Raw genomic sequence first — 9,236 nt, forward strand, 5'->3', positions numbered from 1 at the left:
TGGCATTTTGGGATGTATAAGTAGGGGCATAGCGAGCAGATCGAGGGACGTGATCGTTCCCCTCTATTCAACATTGGTGAGGCCTCATCTGGAGTACTGTGTCCAGTTTTGGGCCCCACACTACAAGAAGGATGTGGATAAATTGGAGAGAGTCCAGCGAAGGGCAACAAAAATGATTAGGGGTCTGGAACACATGACTTATGAGGAGAGGCTGAGGGAACTGGGATTGTTTAGTCTGCAGAAGAGAAGAATGAGGGGGGATTTGATAGCTGCTTTCAACTACCTGAGAGGTGGTTCCAAAGAGGATGGTTCTAGACTATTCTCAGTGGTAGAAGATGACAGGACAAGGAGTAATGGTCTCAAGTTGCAGTGGGGGAGGTTTAGGTTGGATATTAGGAAAAACTTTTTCATAGGAGGGTGGTGAAACACTGGAATGCGTTACCTAGGGAGGTGGTAGAATCTCCTTCCTTAGAAGTTTTTAAGGTCAGGCTTGACAAAGCCCTGGCTGGGATGATTTAATTGGGGATTGGTCCTGCTTTGAGCAGGGGGTTGGACTAGATGACCTCCTGAGGTCCCTTCCAACCCTGATATTCTATGATTCTATGATCTGTTTGCACAGGAGTTATGGTGCAAAGGAAGAGTCAAGCCACTGGCAATAACCTCTGTTCCTGTGTGGCTGATTTTTGGCATGCGCTTATAGAAGACAGAAGCATGTTCTCAGTAGAAGGGAGTGTGGAAAATGAGAGGAAAGCTACACCAGATGTAAAGAATCATTGACTTGAAGTGCAGTTCAGTATGTGGGCAAAAGTGCATCGTCCTTGAGAGTGTTGCAGCTGAGAGCCTCAGCTAAAGTTTTCAATTAGCAATAATCACGCCTCAGTTTAACCTCACAGATTATGATGCTGCCACTGCACATGGCCCATGAATCCAACAATCTGATCACCTCTGTCTTAAATTATTAGCTTTACCTTCACTTTTCTGATCAGTTATTTGGCTCACTTGATTGTGGTTGGGTTGTGCTAATATATTTATTTTAGCTGACATATGTAGCTGAATTGTCTGCCTCCAACAAGTCAAAAATGAAAGAAATGGAATAACAAAAGGAAATTGTTAATAATCCACATATATATTGTAAGAAATAGAAACATAATAATAAATGCTCAAAAAAATTCTATTAGAGTTTAATCTTGCATACACTGGTATACTTTTACATTCACTGAAAAAGATAATTTAGGTAGGAGCAAAAGCAGCCCTTCAAATCTTACGAAAATATTTCCCTTCCCCTCTGCCTTAATTTCTGCTCTTTTAAATGGTCAGTGACCCCAGCGATGGCCCTTGTGTGCTCCATAACTGAGTACCATGCACCAGTATGGACCAGAAGAAGCCATACTCATCTTGTTGATGTCCAACTGAACACTACAATGTGGTGCATCACTGGAACCCTCAAGTCGATCTCAACGTCTTGGATGCTGGTGCTGTCGCACATTGCTTCCCCCATCCATTTGCTGCAATGCCACAACTCTTCAGGAATTCCAGCGGATCGTGGAAAATGAATGTCTCCCCATCCACCAGGACCTTAACAACGTCCCTCATCACTGGCTGAAGTCGCATAAGCCCTTTTGGACCCATGCATTTATGCAACTTCAACCCTGATGAAGCTTGGAAAGCCAAATGGAGTTCACAAGAAGTCACAACTAAACACCTTGTGAAAGACCCGACGCAGAAGGACCCTGGCTTTGATCTGCCACGAAGCTCATGGGCAACCCTAAACCACATCTGTACACACCATGGCAGATGCGGATACTTGCTGCACAGTGGAAAATTAAAGACTCTCCAGTGTGCGACTGTGGTCACCCAAAACATACCATGGAACATATAACAACTCAATGCCCCTGCTCTGATGGGTTGGCCCTGCTGGAGGAAGGACTTCCCCTCAGTAATTGACAGAAGATGCTCCTCCCAGTGGTGCCAATTAAGCCAAGTCAAACCAAGATTAAGACAAATGTCAGGGTATCAAATCCTAATGTATGTTTACCGCATTTCATGGTCTGAACAGCTGCTTGCTTTCTGTCATTGTGTGTTTTCCTGATTGCAGTTTTTTCATTAACTTACTGGCTGGCCCTATCTATCATCATCAAGGACAACATAAGGCCTGATACCAAATCTGGGAAGGAGGTAAATAGGTAGGAGAAATTTGCTCCTAATGGTGAGATTAGTGATGGGTGTTCAGAGAAAGATTGGAAGGGTCTATTTGGAAAGTAGTTAAAGCAGTACCTAGGGATTGCAAAGGCTTATAAAGGACCTTGAGATCCCTAGATGGAAGGCACTATAGAAGTATAGAGTATTATGACTAAGTATTCAAACTTTGGAGACTTACTTGAACCCGAAAAATTGGACTAGCAATCATATGCCAACTGGCTTTGTTGTAAGATTTCTGTTATTTCCTGTTAATAACCAGGTTGGAAAATAGGCAGGAACACCACTCTGGCATATTTCGCTATTTGGCATCCAGAATAATCAGGAAGTGGAGAATCACAAAAAACTGGATGGAAAAAGAGAATCATAAAAAAATATTAACCACACTTTTATGAACATCAAAATATCATTGAATTTGAGATAGAAGGTTCAGTTTGGTTCATTCTTTGTCTGAACAAGTTCAACCCTTCCTTGCTGGGATTTCAAAGAGAAAATTAAATGTTGTTTTTACCTTGAGAAAGAATGACTCCTGGTTTGACTTTCCAAACTTCCTTTCAGAGAGCCTATTATGGCTTATATAATTACATTTGTTCTTGCTTTATAATATGTGCTGAATATAAACTATCTTGGGCCATGCAGCTAAATAAATGAGCTATATAACATTACACATTTTATTCAATGCCAATGAAGATACTAAACTTGCCTCCTATAAAAAAAAGGAACTTCCAACCCATCCCAAAAATCCCCTTAATCAAATACCTGTGTAAACTGGTGAGCCTTACTGGGGCTCAGTTAGAGCAGCAAGATGGGATAGTTGTTGGGTCAAGGCTTTTCTACCACCGGCAGCCTTCAACTGAACATTATCTCAAGTGCCCCAAACTAAGCTCATCTTCTGTAATATCAGAAGAGAGGTGAAGTCAGCTTAGCTCTGCAGCCCATTTATGCTTATGCTGGGTGCAGCAAAGATGGGAGGTTATCAAGGAGCCTATTATGGCTCCTTCATTCTCTGCCTGGCCCCAGGCTCAGGTTAGAGAAGCCTTGTCAGATGATTATGCTCCCCTACTTAGCATGCACAAACTAGAGATAGCAGGAGCGCTTTTCACTCTGGCCATTCCCTGTGCCTTCCTCACCCCCCTCCAATACACCAGCAGTACCTGCGACTGGGAGGGAAGTTTTAGGAGTCAGCTGTGCTGGCTCTACACCTACTGAGTCTCATCTACTTGCCACTACTTTGCATTGTCTGAGCAGCACAAATGGAGCTGAGTAGGTCTGAGAATCTGTTCCATGGTCTATAAGGCAGCCAGAACTCAAACGATATTGGGATTTACTGGTAAAAAACAACTTGAATTGCACATAAAAAAATGAAGAGCAAGCACTGATGTCATGCATTCCTTTTAACAAGCTTCACAAAGTGAGTAGAGCACCACAGCCTGGTTAAAGACTCTGAGTAGTGTTTCAAGCACCGTGCTGTATCATGAGATGACAAGGCATGGCTAACCATGCTACGATCTGAAAGGAAAAGTTACAGTCTCTTAGCCACAAAAAATAAAATAAAATAAACCAACCACCCTGCATTTGGCCACCTCAGCAACTTGGTCTTCTAAATGTAGCTAACTGCTTACTTTCCTAGAAACAGGTGGGTGGAACCACTCTATGATGCGTCAGATAACAACTCCTCTGTCTCTTTGAGAAATTTTCCTTGGCCGTTGAGCACCAGCTCCACCTTCCTTAGCTGGACTGAGTCTCAGCCAAGTAGCTCTCACCGAGGCTTCAGTTTCAGCTAAAATTGGCAAAACTGAGGGAAAGCCCACATGGCTTAAATGAAAAAGAGACACAAAGCTGTGATATCAGCATGATGGCACTGGCATTCAGACTGCCTCACTCCATCCTTCTGTGGTCTCACATAGTTACTGAAAAGGTGACAAAATTATCTGTTGTATTTATATGGCCCCCTTCAAAGTAGTATCTGAGCATAATTTTGAAGCAGTTGAAATGAGAGAGACATTGAGTAGCAAACACTCAACACTAACCTTTGCGTTCTCTCAGAGAAAGGAAAACAAAGTGCCCATGTGCCTCCATCCTGCCAGAGTCTGCAGCCATGTCAACAAACCCTCTTGGTCAGTGGTCTCAAAGGCAGCTGATAGATTAGAGCTTCTGTCTTAATCTTGTTCAGGTCTGAGGGCCACCCAAGGAATATTGCTTTCTGGTCCTTATAGGTGCCCTACATGTTTCAAGAAAGTAGTGTGTTACTGGAATACCAGCATACAAAATCTTTAAAGACTCATTTCTTGCTAAACTGCCTCAGCTTCAGTCTGACCGCTGAGTGGCCCAGCCTGGGTTATATTTCAGTCACTTTTCCAAAATCCACTACTGCTGAGACCTGGATTATCCATCTCTAAAAATTCAGTCCTCCTGTATCTGAAAGTGAAATTCGGTTTTGCAGCAGGAAGGTGTTAACATGACCACATTATGGAGATTAACATTACAGCAAATCATCAAAAGAACCAGAAATATCCAATGCACTCAACAGCTCTATTTCTGGTGAAAGTCTCAAGAAAGTAACAAGAGAACAGTACTATATAGTAGGTCAGTTATTAATTTTTCTTGGAATCCCAACAGAAACAAGACATGGCAAGAGTCAACATGTCTGCACTGTAATTTTTTTCTTTTTATTTCATAACATGATCCACATACCAATTAACTTTCTTTACTCAGCTAAGTATTGTTTCACCTGCTTTTAACTAGGAGCTGCAGTTATGTTACTACTTGGATAGAAAGAGTATTTAGTTTCATTGTACTTACCGTATGTACCTTTGTATTCTGTGATGAAGTGTCAGCTTGTGATACCCCACAGCAATATTCCTTAGTGAGTCATAACAATAAGCCATACAACTCCCATAGTTAGGGCCAGGTTGTACCCAGCTGTTGCATGGGGGTACAAGAGAAAATGTGAGAGCGTGAAAGCATTCCCTCTTCCCTGTTTTGTCCCTGAGCAGGACCACATCTGCAATCCTTGAGCTTCTCTGGGAAGTCAGGATATTCCTGGTTATTACCTCTAACCACCTCAAAAAGAGTAAGAAAGTTGTGGAAGAGGCAGCCATGGCCACCCCTCTCTCAGTATTGGCCAGCTATATTGGCTGAGCTTGGAAGGGAGTACACAGTACATCTTCTGAAAAGGTAGCTATGCTCCCTGGAAATTCTTGGAGCCACACATACAATGCCTTGGAGCTCCTAGTAGGGCAGTGCACCTCTCCACCACTCTCAATGCATTGCTGTGCCTCCAAAGCACAATTGACACCTGAGCCAGTAAGAGAGTCCACATTAGATAGGGGACTAGCAAAGGCAACTGTAATGTTTAGTAAACATTCCAGAGGCAGGAGAAGACGCACTTTTTTTTTTTAATTTACTACTCAATTCAGTCGGAGTCTCCTCCTGCTTCTAGCAATGTCTAGTTCACAGTGGACATGCTCATAGTTTACCATATCTATTATCATAGTCATGCTAGGTCATATGCTGAGCCTCTGACCAACCGTAGAGATGTAGGACATGTATGGCTGCATTTGTGAGGTGCTGGCTAGAGTAATTATGGGATTCAGACAGTATTTTGTTGGTGTGTGCAAGCCTTTCAAAGAAATGGTGGACACACCACTACTTCAACAAGGAGTCTGGATACAGACTAACATGGCTACCCCATGATACTTGACACCACTACTTCAGTAATTTAAACTAGACTGGTGAAATAATTGACAATATACTACAGGGGAAAGTTCTGAATTGCCAAGAGAATGGATATCACCTAGAAGTTAGCAATGGGAAAGGCCTTTTATGATGCTATTCTTTGATTCATATATTTGAGGCAGTGTGGACAGCAAAACATTCATGTTTGTAGGCGACATATGGCAAAATTCATACTGGCTGCATTTGTTACGAAGGATGTTCCTTGTGATACTCAATATTGGCCAAGTAGTAACTGAGGAGGCACAATGAAAATAACTTTCTAGTATCTATCTATCTATCTATCTATCTATCTATCTATCTATCTATCTATCTATCTTATTTCTAAGGCTAGTGCTGCCAAACCTACAGTCACAGCAGGTCTCCTGGTCATTAGGGCCCCATTCCATCAGGGACAGGTTGAACAGATAGTGAGATGTTTACCAACCATTCTCCTGTGTTGTTGGTATCGGGTACAAGCTGACTAGGATCTCTGTAGAGATCATTCAATCCCCCGGGGGGAAATACATGCACCAATTTTGAACATGTTCCCTAGTGTCACCCATTCTATGGAACTAACACTCCATCTGATAGGGCAGTGCTACTTGAGGTAGGTTGGGGGAGGGAAAGGTCATAACTTGTAAATAGGGGCCCAAATGAATGGTTTCGTTGGAGTCACTCCTGTCTCAGGCACATATCTAAATGTCATTAGTCTGTGCAATCATTCTGTGTGAGGATTTCCTCACTTGAACTCAATGTTTTCACTCTGGCACTTCTATTACGATGAGAAAGAAAGAAAGGACACACACAGCACTATCACTGTCTTGTTGCGGTAGACAGAGGAATAAAATAAACCAAGGTGTGCTTGGAACCACTGTCATCTGCTCTAAAACTTACAGTATGTGAATTCCAGTACAGATGGTAGTCATGCATGCTCATAATCATGTTAAAACTGAAAAACCTAAGCTCAGACTCAAATAGCAGTTCTCTGAAATGACTCAGACAACAAATAGAAGGGCTTTTCCTGAGTAGTTTCTAGCTTTGCTACATCATATCCTCATATACTGCATTGGTGGATCAAGAGGAAAAATATGATTAAGGTATTTCAAGGCCGACATCAATATTTTTCCAATGGAAGGAGTTTTGATAGTGTAGACTTGTGAACTGAATTTGGAATTTGCTTTGCTGCTGTAATTGTGCTTCTAATGCTTGCAGAAGAATCAAGGCTTAAGAAGCCAAGTAAAAAAAATTATTTCAAGTGAATGCTCATCTGTGGTACAGTAAATCTATTAGGCTACTGAATATCTGTTTTGAATTATTGTATATCAAATCACCTGAAGACCATATGGCAAATGGAAATTTTTATCTTAACTTTTGCTGCCTTTTACAACAACAAGAAAGAATTTTTGTTGTTAGTTAAGCCTATATCGTTTTTATACTAATATGCCTTGAACTTTTTGTAACCAGTTAACTGAATGTCAATTTTGATCTAAGTGGATCAATTACACATAGTTTATCTGCAAATAGATAGAAAATATGGTTACATTTTTCAAAAGTGGGATTTTAAAGTTAGGCAGCTAAGCCAACATTCATCCACCTAATTCTTAGAGTTGCTGAGTGAAGTGACTGTTGTTGCATTCAGTGGGGGGTTCAGCACCTCTCAATAGGAGGGTAAGATATGGATTTAACAGTGCAAACTATTTCAAAGTAGGCCCCCTTGTTTCAAAATTTCAACCTGTCTATCAATCAAAGCACTAGCTTTCAGAGACCACTCTATCTCTAATGCATTCCCATAGCTATATGGATGTGTGGGGAGGGGAGGCATTTGATGACTTTTCTTGCATGGGGCAACCCCTAACCCTGGATAGAAGATTCAGATGAAATGCTTAAGGGAAACCTTGCAGAGTTTCCTGATGCCTATAAGGGTATTTTTGCATGAGTGTATGATTTGGCCCTACTTTAAGTATGACGCTTACCTAAAACTCTTACAGGGTATAGGCACCTTTGCCATCACATCATAGGATTTGGGTCTGTGAGCATGCCAGTGTCTGATCATTTGTCCAGTCAGTCTCAGGGATGTATATCTAGACCCAGAAGTCTTGCAACTTCTTCGCTAAACCTGGGCTCTTATCTATCCTAAAAAGCCCACAGTAGTTGAAACTAGTTTAAAGTTCACTTAATGTGGCTCAGATTTCCTGGTCTTTCCTAAAACATATTCCTCACCATTGAAAAGGGGCGTTTTGTTTCCCTTCTCGCTGCAGGGATTTTAATGTTCATTAGAATAATATCCTTGAGATGGGCCTTTTGTTAATAGGTTTGGGCAGTCCCCACTCAAGACCACTTGTAAACAAAATAACTTCCCTGGGCAGATATGTAATGCAGATATTGCATTGAATTCTTCCCTCATTTACACATTGAAAACAATGATAATTGCACCTGTGTAACTGAGCACAGAATTTGGCTCATTGATTTTCAGATAAAATTGACTCAGAGGTTTAATATGGCCTCATACCTCACATTTTCAGTCACTCACAGGTTGTTTCTCTGTCTTTTGCCTTCCACAAGAAAGGACCTGTGTAATATAATAGCTCTGCTACAAAGCACTTATCTCTTTAGAACTACTAGTTGGTTTATTATTCATGTTCAGCTTTGTCCCTGTGAGAAAAGAAGAGCTTTTCTAGATATAAGGGGTTATATGATCCATCCTGTCTAATGAGACATGAAACTTTACCATAGCTGTATCATAGTCCATTAGCTGGGATGTAACATAACAATGTGTTGTACCTACATCTCAAAATTAAAATAATTTTATTTTTTTTTTAAATGACATGATCTGAGAAAGTTACTTTCCTTTAACAAAAAATACACGACAGCCTGATTTCTCTACTGATGTTCTGATATGTTTTGAAATCATTTTTGCAGGGTTACAATAAAGGTATTTGTCTAACACTTGACTGGGATGAATCCCTTTTCTGTTTTTAGGACATATTTGTGCAGGACTGCATCCCAGGTGCTGCATGGTGCTGCTTTGCAGCACTACTATGTACTCTTTTGGCCGGATCCTGCATTCCTTGTACACAAAAAGCTTCCATTGGCTTCAGTGTTAAAGAATGCAGGACTGTTTATATTTAGTGTAATTACGTATACATTGTGCCTGATTCTCCACTCACATTGGTTTGATCTCTGTGTCATTCCACTGACTGCAGTGGAGTTATTTCTGATGTTCACCAGGGTAAGAGAGTGGAGAATCAGGCCCATTATTTCTTATGCTCACCCAGGGTAACTGAAAAACAATCTCCTCTGCAAGTTCCCAGGCCTCACTTGAC

General features: G+C 41.2%; 1 non-coding gene across 1 annotated transcript; it reads right to left on the bottom strand.

The window, feature by feature from the left end:
* Window positions 1–786: 786 nt before the first annotated feature.
* Window positions 787–920, bottom strand: LOC141983556 (U4 spliceosomal RNA). Its single transcript, XR_012638396.1, has one exon. It is a non-coding gene; the product is annotated as a U4 spliceosomal RNA (small nuclear RNA).
* Between the last annotated feature and the right edge of the window lie 8,316 nt (window positions 921–9,236).

This window comes from Natator depressus, chromosome 2, assembly GCF_965152275.1.
Source record: "Natator depressus isolate rNatDep1 chromosome 2, rNatDep2.hap1, whole genome shotgun sequence".
NCBI lineage: Eukaryota > Metazoa > Chordata > Testudines > Cheloniidae > Natator > Natator depressus.